Below are 13,806 nucleotides of genomic sequence, written 5' to 3' on the forward strand. Positions count from 1 at the left end.
TAATATCGAGTGGTATAGATATATTTGCTTGGGATATTTCACTGTGTTTAATTTTATTGTTTAAAGAAGTTTTTCAGTGTTTTTCCTTACCATAATTGCGATATTATTCTGCTGCTGGAAGTCTGCATAGCTGTCCTAAGATTAAGAAGCTGTTACTTTTGGTTAGGACATCATGTAAATGCAAATTTCAGTGAAGATAAGCTCCACTAGCAGGTTTCAATCGGCATTTGTCATTAATGCTAGAAATGCAGAGAAGGTTTTACTTTCAGTTAAACATATTAAAATAGATCAAATATTAAAAGTATTCAACAGCTTTTATAATTGAAGTATAACAAAATTTAAAAGGAATTTAGAATAATAAGGCAAATGGAAACACTTCTGGAGAAAACTTGCAATAAATTATGAGACAGATAGGAACTAGAGTGTGATTATATAGCCGGAATAATTATTTTGTTTTTTGCAAAGATACTTTTTATTTAAAGAGAAGAAAAATACAAATAAAATAAGAGTTTTATTTCATGTAATTTCTTTAAAGAAACAATTTTAGTTTTAAGTGCTCAAAGTTTTGAAGTTTACCAAAATAACATATATTTACTGTTTAAGAAAGTATATTTAACATAATGTAATTTTATTTAAATGAAAATTTATTCAGTGTCAAAATGCCCTGGATTGGCTAATGATGTTGAAGTTTTGAGGATCTGAATTCAAAGGATACTTGTATCTATATTCGATCCAAGGCTATTATACCAATTTTATATCATGTGAGAGGTATGCATGTTTTCAACTTCTTAGCAATATTGTCAATAGATTGAGAACAATAATATATGATTCAATTATGCACAAAATTATTAGCTATCTGATATATTTTAAACATTTATTTACACATATATTAAAATATATTGAAATTATCTTTAGCAAATAAGCTAAGATTATTTATAAATTGGAAGGGAGTACAAACCAAGTGCAAAAGAAAAAAGACCAAGTAATTTCCCAAATTAGTAAAGTAGGAAATTAGGTGAAGGTGTAATTACTATAATACAGAACTAGAATATAAATTTTGAAAAAAACAAGTGATTTACTAGAAAGTGAAAAAAAGAAAGCTGATTTTTCTAGTACTTTTTCCAATATTTCTACACACAACAGTTTTGGACTACTATTTTTCTTTCTTAGTTTAATTAGATCAAGTCTATTATTCTTGCAGATCAATATTTCATACAGTGCAAATAAAAATGTGATAGAGTTTCATAGCTAAGAGAAAATCAGAATTGTAAGAACTAATGAATCAGATTCTAAAAATAGGCTTTCAAAATAGCTTTGGTGAACAATGTATTACATTTGTTGTAATGGGCAATTTAAACATTTTGTCATAACTAATAATTCCAAAACTTAGAAATTGTTTGGTAGGTGATCTAATTTCATTGAGACTTAAACTGCAAGCTATAAAATAATGAATTTGCCAACCAATCTTATTAAATGATTAACTATTAAACATGTATTAAATATGCATTCATTATTAATTAGTTTCACTTCTCAACCTTTTGACTAAGATCAAGTGTGGTATCTATTCTTATCAATTTAACATCTATTAATTAACAAACCACTTTATGCAATTCATGGGAAGTAGTTAATATTTGAATGAAATAAAAGTAGAACACTGTTATTCAGACTTATAGAATTACAGAATTTAAAGCAAAGAAAATTTTACAATTAAGATTCTGAAGAAGTTAAAGTGGAACAAAATAAAATAAAAGAACATGAATGAAATTATGAAGATAATAACATGATCTCATAAATCAGGAAGAAAATAAAAGTGGAGATAGTGAACCAGTTTAAAAGCTTCACAAACTACTGGTAAGACTGAGAGAAAAGAAAAAGAAGGCACCAAAAGAATACTAGGAATAAAACGGTGGGCATTAATGTAAGTGCTACATTCAGTACAGTAAAATTATAAGACACAGTAAACCATTCTAAACTAATACCTTTGAAAATTTAGATGAAATGTACATTTTCAATCAAACTTGGTTTTAATGATATAATAAATCGCGGCAAACCATAATTATTTTGATGTATTGTAAGTCACCTCATTAACAGATTTTATGATTATCCAATTAATTAAGATACATTTAGTAAAATTTACAGCCAACTATTAAAATCCATGGCAAATACTGTGAAAAAGCTCCACCTCTCATTTGAACAAGGGAGGAGGAGGAAGGGGGAAAGGAAGAACAGGACAAGAAAAAGAACAGAAACAAACTTTTGTAAATAAGGAGGGGAAGAAGGGTTGAAGCGGGGGGAGGGGAATGGGAAAAAGGAAGCAGCAAGATAGATCACGGACTGGTACAAGTTCCCTATAATGAACCTGGTCACTATGTACATCTAAAACGTAGCAATTTAAAAAAGAAGAAAAAAAAACACTGTGAAAAAGGACATCAATACCTACAAGAATTAAACAAACCTTTTATAGTTATGCAATAGCAAAGACACCTTCTCTGAGGTAGGGAATAAGAGAAAATTGCCTTACCTCAACATTTGTATCCAGCAAAGTTCTTAAGGGCTTAGTAAACATGGTGGAACAGATGAAATGAACGTAAGTTATAAGGACTGGGCGGCTCTGATTCCTTGAAGCCTCTCAAACTGCCTAACACAGGCACAATCCTGTTATCAGGCCACTCACTACTCCTACTGATACATATCCCTGTTCCCACTGTGTGCATCTGGCTATGCTGCAATGAATAATAAGCCCAAGTGCCTTGTGTAGAAGGCACTGGCAAAACTTGTCCACACATTGAATGGTATTTGTATGGTACCACAGAGAGATAAAAATCATTCTTGTTATGGGAATGGTTGAAGGAAATAGCGGAAAACTGTCCAATGCAATTAGACTAAGAAGAGTGTGAAGATTCATGGAAAAATGTATATATACTTTTATGTATATATGATTTACAAGGTAGGCTTACCATGGTCCCCAAAGTGTAAGGTGCAGGACGGTACAGAAGGGCCATCTACACACTGGAGAGCCCAACAATCCAGTCAAAGTTGAAAGACATGGAGCTCACTGCAGAAGACCCTTGACATCTACATCAGGAGGCTGAAGTGTCTACACCGGAAGGCTGAATAGTCTGAACTTCAGGGCTGACCAGTCTATGTGGAAAGCCTGGAGAAAGCCAAAGGAAATGGCAAACATTGGATAATGGCAAATTCCTCCAAAAAAAGTGAGACTTCCTTCATTTTTCCCATTTTATTCCATTTGGGCTACAACCCTAATAGCTGGTGACACTCATACCCAGGACGGGTCTTCTGTCTTTAGTAATTCAACAATCCTGATACACTCAGAACTATGTTAAGCCAGTCAGCTGGGGTTTTCTTACTCAAGTTGATACACCAGTTAACCATCACACTGTTTCTCTTTTTGGCCCTGCATATTAGAGATACCATGCAATATTTAATCTTCTGTGACTAACTATCGTACTTAACATTATGGTCCTAAGTACCATCCACTGTCCCCCAAAGGACTCAAAACTGCCCTTTGTGATTGAGGTGTACTCCATTGTGTACATACAGCATATTTCCTTATTTATTCGTCTGTTGATGGGCATATAGGTTGCTTCTATCATTTACTTATTGTGAGCTATACTGCCACATGCATACATATGTTTATGAACTCCTTAGCTGAGTCTTTAAGTTGTTTGTGCAAGAGCTCACTACACTAATAGATTTAGTTTAATAATGATAATGATGATGGGACTGTGCTTGCTTTGAACTAGTACTGTCCTTCAGGGTTACTGCCCTTGTGTAACTTTATGACCTCTGTTAAATAATATGCTACTTAGTGATGAAGATAGGTTGCTAAAGAGCACTTACTTTGCTTAAATAATTGCTTTGTTAGTTGAAGATTTTTAAAAAATAACAATAAAGAAAATCAGAAACACACATAAATATCTCTCTATGGTGTTCATTCCCTAATGCATTGTGTGTGTTTGCCAAATTAAAAAAAAAAAATTCCTTGTAGATCTGAAAGCACATTCAATTATTTGTACATAAGTATAACATGTAAAGAGATCCACTTATTTTTCAGCCTGCTAAGTCAAACGGTAGGCTGTCCTAGAGGTCAGATGAGCAAAGGAGGAAATTACTCCTCTGAGGGTACATACTGGTTGTTAAAACCTTTCATCCCAAGTGTGATAGTTAACTGATTGTGTCAGCTTGAGTAAGAAATGCCCAACTAAGTTGGATCAGAATAGTTCTGAGTGTGGCTGAGGAGATTTACTGAAGACAGAAGACCCATCCTCGGGTGTCTGGTAGCCTGAATGGTCTTTTCCTTGGATGTCATCTCCTGGCTTCCAGCACAGACTCTTCAGCTTTCCTCTGCAGACTCTTTGCCTCCTGACAGACTCACACAAAGACTACACTGAGCTCTTGGCCTTCGACTGGGTCTTTGGATCTCCAGCAGACAGGCCATATGCACTCTTCTAGATGTCCCCATAAAGCCTCCTGTGTCCTCAGGTGGGGCTTTGTAAAGGCAGCTGATTCTATGTTGTGTAATGCTGGGATTAAGTTTCAGGGTGCTGGGATTAAGGTGTGTGCTTACTAAATCAGTCTCCGACTGGTTAAGTATAGTTCTGGGTGGACAACGGGAAGGCCCACCCTGGGTGTGAGTAGCACTGTCCAAAAGGCAGGCAGTTTGGAAGTGATAGAAGGGAGAAGCTTCTGCCTTGTTTCTTGCTGCTGCTTCTGCTGCTGCTATTGTTTGCTGCTCACAGCTTTCTGCCTGGCCTGCCACACCATGGATTGTTTCTCCTCTATGATGCCCCTTTGCCATGCCACCCTACCTTAGCATCAACCAAGTATGGAGTGAATACAGTCTGTGAGCTGAATATACCTTTTCTCTTTTAACTTGAGAGTGTTGGATATTTTGTCTCAATAACAAGAAAAGTAACTGAGGCACTAAGAAACAACTCCACAAGGTTCTGGATAGTTCAGGGCTTTGATATTTCAATAAATATAAAATGTGAGTAAAATATGATTCCTATCTCCAAGGTGTATATAGATAACCATCTTGAATATGCCAAGTACTAAACTGGAAGTATGAGCCTAGGGGACAGGAGAACCAGATCTTGCCTAGTCACCTGTCCCACAGAGCACCGTCCTCCAAAGAGAAAAAGAGGAAAATGCCGAAGATAAAGAGTCAATTGTCCATGAACTTGGATGTCTCCATGTAGTATGCATCTGATTTTTCTTGGTGTCTTCCATTAGACTTTTATTGGTGTCCTTCTGCTAAAGTATAAAACACCAAATGCATAGTAATAAATCTATTAAGAAAAATGTATTTCTTTAAATACATTTAAGCATTTTACAAGAAACTATCAAATCTCTTGCAGAAATATAAATTTTTGTAAAATTTTATGTAGTATTTCCTGGATATGTAAGCAGATTTTTTTCACTAGCCTCCAGGAATTACAATGTTCACTTCTATGTACTTGTGAATTACTTTGATGATATATAAAATACATAAAATTTATGTCCAATGGAATATAATTGTGGCAATTAAATTTTTAAAATACATATGGATTTATTTCTGTTATTTCCATGAATTAACTTGGGCTTCTTATGCAGTTTTCAAATCATTCCAAATCTATACCTGCTTGGCAGGCCACCAATATATAGTTCTTGAACAGAAACAAAACTAAGGGGCTGGGGATTTAGCTCAGTGGCACAGCATCTGCCTGGCAAGCACAACGTCATGAGTTCGATTCCTGGTACCAAAAAAAAACAAACAAACAAAAACAAAAACAAACAAACAGAAACAAAACTCAAGCTAAAAACACACATAGATTTTAAAAACCCAAAGTTTTCTTACGTGTGATTTTTTTGGAATATAGAGTCATATTCAGATGTAAACTTCAAGAATACAGAGATATAATTTATTTAAATCATGCACATTCCTGATATGAAACAATCACAAAGTCATTATGTAAAATAACATACTGCTTTATACTGAATTCAGTGATAATGCTCTGCTAATGTAAAATTTGTTCAATTATTTTGTTGAAATATAATTTACACACATAAAACTTACTTATTTTCAATTTAACAATGATTAATAAATATACATAATTGTGTAAAATCAGCAAATTCAATTTTATTTTGTTTGTTTGTTTGTTTTTTGTCTTTTTCAAACAGATTCTCACTATGCAATCAGGCTGGCCTTGAGCTCACTTTGTATCCTAGGCTGGCCTTCGACTTCTAAAGATACTCCTGCCTCAGCCTCCTGAGTGCTGGAATTACAGGTGTGTGCCACCACAACTGGCTAGCCAAATCGAGTTTTAGAACATTTCCATTGCCCTCGGAAGATCCCTCATGTTTATTTAGAGTCAGTATTTTTTTTCTGCTCCAAGCCATAGTTAACCTACTAAGCCTTTTCTGCCTCTATAGTTTGCCCTCTTCTGAACATTGTTGGGGTCAATCATATATTTTTGAACATTGTTGAACATTGTCTGAACATTGTTGGGGTCAATCATATGTTGGGGTCAATCATATATTTTTGATAAAATACATATTTCAAAATCTTTCTCATTTTTAGTGAGTTATTTATTTTTGTATAATTAGAATATATTTCTCATATCTGAATTGTAAATTTTATCTCAATGTATGACTTGATTTTCATTTCTTTAATATTATCTTTTTGAAATATCAATTTTTAACTTTTACTAAGTTCGATTCAACAATTATTTCTTCAGTGTATCATATTTTCCATCATATCTTAGAAATTATGAACTCTAAGTCATAAAAAATTACCCTGTGCTTCTTTTTAGATGCTTAATAGGTTTTAGCTCTTATCTTGAAGCCTATCATATAGTTAGGATAAAATCTGCATTGGATCTCTAGTTGTCACAGCACCCTTTACAGAAAAGTCTGTCTTTTTCTCCATTTAATAACCTTGGACACTTTGATAAAAATAAGTATATCAGAAACGTAAAATTTGGTGTGATTATCCAATTTAATAACCTTATATTTGTTTTTATGTTTGTCTAAATTTCATTGGGTGCGTTTCTTCAAAATTATCTTAAATTCAGATTGATAAGAAAATTTGAAAAAATGGTAATAATTTTATGAAAAAATATTTTTCTTTTACTTTTCTGTGTGTGTGCCAAAGTTAACATGTACATAGTATAAACAGGGATGGAAATACTTCTTAATCATATTGAGAACAAAGCTACAAACTTTAGCATTTGGGAAGCAAGTGTTCAGTATTGGAATTATAGATTTCATGTAATAGCTCAAAATTATTACATCCGAAAGAAAAATCAATAGCCACTATGTGCTGGAAAATCTTTCCTCAAGAGCAGTCCTTACATTTCTAATAATTTCATTATTTATTCATCTTCCATGTCTTGTACATTTTTACTTCCTTTCTTACCTTTCTTGTACTTCATGTTACTCCATTTCTTTTTTTCTCCATTTCTTACCTTTCAATTTACTCTCACCTATACCTCATTCCCAGTGCATGTATTATCCTAAGTTTATCTTTTTTTCCTTCTCACCTATGGTTCAGACCACAGGTATCTGAATTCTAGCTGTTTTCAAAGGCTAAGATATCACGTCTTAGCACTGCAGACCAGGCATTGGTAAGAAACTCAAGGAAAAACTAATGAATGAGTTTTCTTTTTTGCATCTTCTATTTTTCCTTGTATGATTATCCAAATGCTTGAAATTTATCATTGTCCACTGAATTGTTCTAGCAGTTGAATGTAAGCTATGCTCTCTTTCACTCAGGTCATGGAAGTTAATTGGCACTGTGCCTTCTGAGCTATTAAAAATAACTACAGTGAAGAAAAATCTGCTTTAGATCATATTTTTTCAACTCGCAATGCTCAGAGTCCATGAAGAAACTAAACTTATAAGAATATTTTCTGTCTCTGTTTTAGCAAAATAAAAAACTATTTCCTTACCTCATTGTGTCAGGAAAGAGAATAGCATAATCAACTTTCTAAGTGTAGGACTTCATAATATAATTGTAAGTACTTGATCTCTAAAGCAATGCTTCTATCCAGAAATGACATGACTGCTTTCCCCAAGATGAGTATATTTATTATGTATCATGAAAGTATACTAATAAACCAGAAACTAAAAAAGATGTAGTGATTCTGTGCATGTACCAATTAGTAGAACTATTAAGTATATAAGGCAAAACCTGACAAAACTGAAAATAAAACATACATATCCAGAAATCCACTTATAAAATTGATAGAACAACTAAACATAAAATCTCCATGGATATAGCTGAATTAAAAAGCTCTGAACGAAATTTTAACATATGATTGTGTTAGGAGTCAGGGAGAAGTTTAAATAACATGGTACGAAGCCCAGAAATAGGACAGCGTATTTGCACAAAGAACCCAAGAAGTAATTCAAGCCAAAAGAAGGTAAAATCAATATAATTTATAACAAGACTGTTTTCTGCAAACAACAAGTGATTGGGTTATTTCAGATAAATTAATACAATAAAAATTAGTTGTGAGCTGTTATCTTGCTAGTTGCTACACAGTTTCAGCCTACATTTTTGCAAATGTAGCATGCAGGGTTAGCTGTGATTCCAAAGCATTCAGCTCACCAGTTTATGTTGTCTCTCTCCATCCCACCTAGAAGTGTCTGTAAACAGATGTGGGGCTTATGCTCTACTTTTCTCTCCATAACCAAACAGCACTCAATGAAAGTCAAGACATTTTGAAAGAGATAGTTTTATTGGGGCTTATCACATACCTGTTGCCCTTGTTTCATTATTTTTGTAAAGTTGTTTTGAAGGATCACCTACAGTTAATAAAATTGTAAGCAAATTCAGCCAGCATTTGACTATGGCATTGATCACAACCTTGTGTCTGGGTTACTTTTCTCTTGTGGCTGAGACAAGATACCTGACACCCAAAATTAAGGAAGAAAAGGTTTATTTAACTCACAGTTTGTGGAGGTTTCAGTCCATACTGGACTGGTTCCAAGGCAGAGTGGCACACGGCAGAGGCAACAGTTCACGGCTGCAGAAAACAGCAAAACAACAAGAGCAAAAGGGAAGAGTGGAGGCAAGCAGCCTCTTTCGCTCCCTTATATTGTAAGCAGGCTACCCCCACCCAGGGGCGTGCAGCACTCACATAATCTCCAGGCCCTCCTCCTGCACAGGCGCAGGATGGATACAAAGTAAGCACCCTGGCTGCCTGAGCAGTCACTCATTTAAGCTTCTAAACTTCTCACATTGACACAATGAACAACAGAGCAGGGTCCTTTTCATTCCAGGATGTAGAATTGCTGAGTCACTTAGCCAAACCTCTACACTCCCCAAGTTGACACAATGTATCAACCATGATAATACACCCCTTGTCAACTTGGCAACCAGACACATTTCTTTAAACCAGTTTCCAGATACAAAGACATTGTATTACATTAGAACCATAATATTTCAACCCCGAAAGACTCATGCACATTCCTTTATGCAAAAGACATCTAGTCCATCTGCAAGAGTTGCCAAAGTCCTAACAGTTTCAGAATTGCTGAAAAGTCCAAGTCCCAAGTCTCCTCTGAGATGTAAAGCAAACTCTTACTTGCAAGTCCCTGTACAAATGAAAAGTTAAACACTTCCAACATTCAATGGCACAAAATAAACATTACCATTTCAAAAGGTACAAACAGGGGGACACAGAGCATTGGGACCAAAGCAAGTCCAAAATCCAGCTGGGCTAATGTTATGTCCTGTAGTTCTACGTCCATCATCTGAAGTAGTCTATGGCATGTTGTGAGCTCCAAAGGTCTAGCATGAGTCCATGGCAATGGCACTTCCAGGGGCTACATTTCCCACAGCTTTTCTCTTGGGCCCACTTTGCTCCTTCCTTGCAACTTTCCTCAGATATTGCACGTTCCTGGCTTTTCCAAACTTCTGAGGTCTCTGCTGCACCTTTTGCTTCACAATCACAGTTTCACACTGCCCTCTCAGCAGCACACTGCCTGGCCCCCCAGGCCTTCTTCTGAAATCTGGGTGGAAGCCTCTTTAACCTCAGAATTCTTGCATTCTCCATGCACCTAAAGCCAGGGCCACGTGGATGATGCCAAGGTCTGCTACCAGCTGGACCAGTAGCCAGGCTTTCCTCTCTCTTGGCCGTAGGGGTTGAGTGCTTGGATCGCTGGGTATTCTGAACCTGATTCGAGGAACAAACTGTCTATGCCATCACCATTCTGGAACATGGAGCTCTGGGGCTTTCTCCTCAAAGCAAAGTCTTTCACCTTTGCAGTTTTGAGGCTGCAAAGGGTGGAGACTTGCTGCTGTTTCTGATGCTCTCAGGCCATCTCTTGTATTTTCCCATTCCTTCTCAGATGTGAAGAACTCCTCAGCTATATTTTTGTAATCCACACTTTACTGGAGCTTCCTTTCTGGCCAAACTCACAACATTTTAAATCATCCTGCTAGGCTCTTTGCTCTTGATTCTCAACATAAATCTGGCTAAAAGCCCCCAACAATAGCCACGGCACTGCCTCAATATTCAACTGGCTTGAAATTTCTTTTGCCAGATTAATCAGTCTGCCATCCTTAAACTCAGTATGAGGCAAAGTCTCTGGACACGAGCAAAATGCAGACAAACTTTCTGCCAAGCCATAACATACATCATAGGAGTCCAGCACCCAATGCAGTCTTCTTCCCAGCAGAAACCTCCCAGACCCAGACTTTATCAGCAGGATTTCTATCAGCCTTCTGGTCCTCTGAGCTCTGACCAGGCTCTCCCAGACAGAACAGCCGAAGGTGTTCCAGCTCTACTCTTTCAAGCAACATCTCTAAACCTTTCCAAACACTTCCCACAAGCCATTTCCAAAGGCTCTTGAATCACATGGTCCAGTACAGTCACAGCAAGGACCCCACTGCTCTGATACTAAATTCTGTCCTGGTTACTTTTTTCTCCATGCTGAGACCAAATACCCAACACCAAAAATGAAGGAAGGAAAGTTTTATTTAGCTTACAATTTGTGGAGCTGACACAGTGGATCAACATAACCAAAGAGCGCCCGCTGAAAGTCAAGACATTTTAAAAGACATAGTTTTATCACAGCTCATCACATACATATTGCCCTTCTTTCATTATTTTTATAATGTTGTTTTGAAGGATCATCCACAGTTAATGAAATTATAAGCAAATTCAGCCAGCGTGTGACGATGACGTTAATCACACTCATTCTTTTACAATATGCCTTAACAACTTCTCTTTAGTCTTCAGTTTCCTGATATGTAACAGGCAAAAGAAACACACTAACAGAATTTTCATGGTGATTAGTGATAATGTCACTTGCAGTGCTAATCAGTAACTATAGTTCTTATGATTCCATCCTAAAGTTGGTTCCTTATAGATTATTTCATTACCACATTAATTATGCAGTACTTTTGTGCTTCACATATATATCTTCCAATGAATCATGGGTTCCTTGCAGGCAGAGATATGTCATATTTACCTCCGTGCACTTACTATCTAGTACATACTAGTTTTTAATTAAATATTTACTGGAATCAACTGCAAAATCCTTCAAATACTTTTGGCCATACCTATTTATGACAAACACTCCCAATTTATATCTATCTGAGAATACCTTGATTTTTGCTATATTCTTAAAGGGTATGTTTGATACTTGTTCGATTGTTGCTGTCTTTCAGCACTTAAAAATTAGTGTACCAGTTCCTAGTACAGTTTACTGTTTCTGTTAAGAAATTCACTATCATTTACATTACCTTTCCCTCGTAACTATGATACTTTTTGTATCTCGTTCTTTTGAAGATTGTTTCTTTGTTTTTAGTTTTCAAAAGCTTGAGTAAGATGCAGTTTGGTGTACGTTTCTTTGGGTTTTTCTTCTTTGAAGTTTGCTAAACTTCCCAAATCTATAAAATTATGTATTTGCCATATTTAGAATATTCCAGCTCTTCCTTATGTACTTTTTCATTACTATATTTGTTCTATTGCACTTTTCAGTTTTTATATCTTTCAGTTCTAAAATATCCACTGTCCCAGCAATCTGGAGGCTGAGGTTGGAGGATCATTGTGAGTTGAAGGCCAGCCTGGGCTATGAAGTGAGTTTAAGACCAGCCTGTCTTAAAAAAGCCAAAAAAAAATTTTTTTAAAATCTGCTTGTTTTTTAAATTTATATCTTCTCTTTTAAGTTTTCTATGTATTTTGTGAATTTTAAATTCTTATTTTGTTCCAGCAAATTTGTAACTGTTTATTGAACATATCCATGTTGGTTATTTTAAAATCTTTGTCAGATATTTATAAAATCTCTGTTATCTTAGTGTTGATACCTATTGACTTGTTGTAATGATTTAGCTTGGGATCTTCCTAGGTCTTGGTTCCTGGTATGATGCATAGTTTTCAATTGAAACCTGCAAACTTGGAGAATTATATGAGTCTGGATCTTATTTAAAATTGATGTCTCCGCTCAAGGGACCTACCTTGTTACTGCCAACTAGGGACAGAAATCTAGGTCCCAACCTGACCTCCACTGACAACCGAGGGAGAGCTTAACTCTTTAATGATGGTCAAAAGTGGCAGATTTGTCTCCCACTAGGTTTTCACTGATCCTTCTGTGGCTGGGAAATATTGATGTGTCTCATTACTGCACTCCATTTGTCCTCACTGACCCCACAGGGCAGGGTGTCCTCATTAGGACAAATGTTAAGTGTTAAGTTGCGCTAGGCTTCCTCTGACACTCACTACCCCATTGAGGAACAACCCCAATCACAAACAATTTGCTTGCCTCATGTGTAGCCAATTTTACAAAGTTATATAAATACCTGAATTTCTTTCTTGTGTTTACCCAATATGATTAAACAGTCATCTGGGATCCTGAGAAAAATTAGTGTAACTTTAAGATTTTGAGGGGGACAGGCAGGGTCACTGTCATTATGACTATAGACATATTTGAAGTATTTCAACTTATTGTAGTTATTTTTCTTCTAAATTACAAACTGTTCTGCCATCCAACAGTGGAAACCCAGTTCAAGCTGGTTTATTAGTCTTCTTGATATACCTGTTACTTTTACTATATTGCTGAGTTTAACAAAAGTTAGTAATTTGAATAAGAAAAACTGTCTTACACAGTAGCTATGGATGAAGAACTCTGGAGTAGCGGAACTGAGTGGCTCGGGATTAACATCTATGAAATGCAGATACATGGGCTGAAGTTACTGGAAGGTGGGAATGGAAATGGAAGGTCTGCTTCTGAGCTGTTTTTCTCACATGACATGCTTGGAGAGCTTGTGCAGCCCATTGGCGGAAAGCCTGTTTCTTACCACATAGACTGCTGTAGATTGCTTAGTGTCCTTACGACGTAGCAGGTGGCTTCTGCAGAACTAGTCATCTCGGTAAGAGTAAAATACAAGTAGCAATATCTTTTATGACTTGGTCTTAAGTACACACAAAATCATTTCCACATATCCTATTGTCATATAAGCCTGCCCTATTCAACGTAGGGGAATGAAGAAATATTAAGAGATGAAAAATCACTGTGGACCTTGTTGAGATATGAGAGAAGACATTTATTAAAATAAGAAAATAGACTGAAGAATGTAATAAAATGCATGTCTTGGTATGGATAGTACCTGAATTCATGTCCCAAACTAGACAGTGAAACTTCAGATGCAAAGCATCTAGCACTTTCTTTTGAAGATGAAATGTGAAATTTATATGCGAAGTTATTCAGTTCTAATGTAAAAAAGACACATATACCTAGATATATGCATATATATATATATTACTAACAGATATACTTTAGTAATTTATTGATATG

The 13,806-nt window shown here is 35.8% G+C and overlaps 1 long non-coding RNA gene across 1 annotated transcript; it reads right to left on the minus strand.

The window, feature by feature from the left end:
* Positions 1 to 106: 106 nt before the first annotated feature.
* On the minus strand, positions 107 to 8,993 carry LOC106149231. The gene is made up of 3 exons (XR_001235276.1): positions 8,955 to 8,993; positions 2,958 to 3,154; positions 107 to 239 (listed from the first exon to the last, which is right to left on the minus strand). It is a non-coding gene; the product is annotated as an uncharacterized LOC106149231 (long non-coding RNA).
* Between the last annotated feature and the right edge of the window lie 4,813 nt (positions 8,994 to 13,806).

The sequence above is a fragment of the Chinchilla lanigera genome, unplaced genomic scaffold (assembly GCF_000276665.1).
Source record: "Chinchilla lanigera isolate Chin_1 unplaced genomic scaffold, ChiLan1.0 scaffold00039, whole genome shotgun sequence".
NCBI classification, from domain to species: Eukaryota; Metazoa; Chordata; class Mammalia; order Rodentia; family Chinchillidae; genus Chinchilla; species Chinchilla lanigera.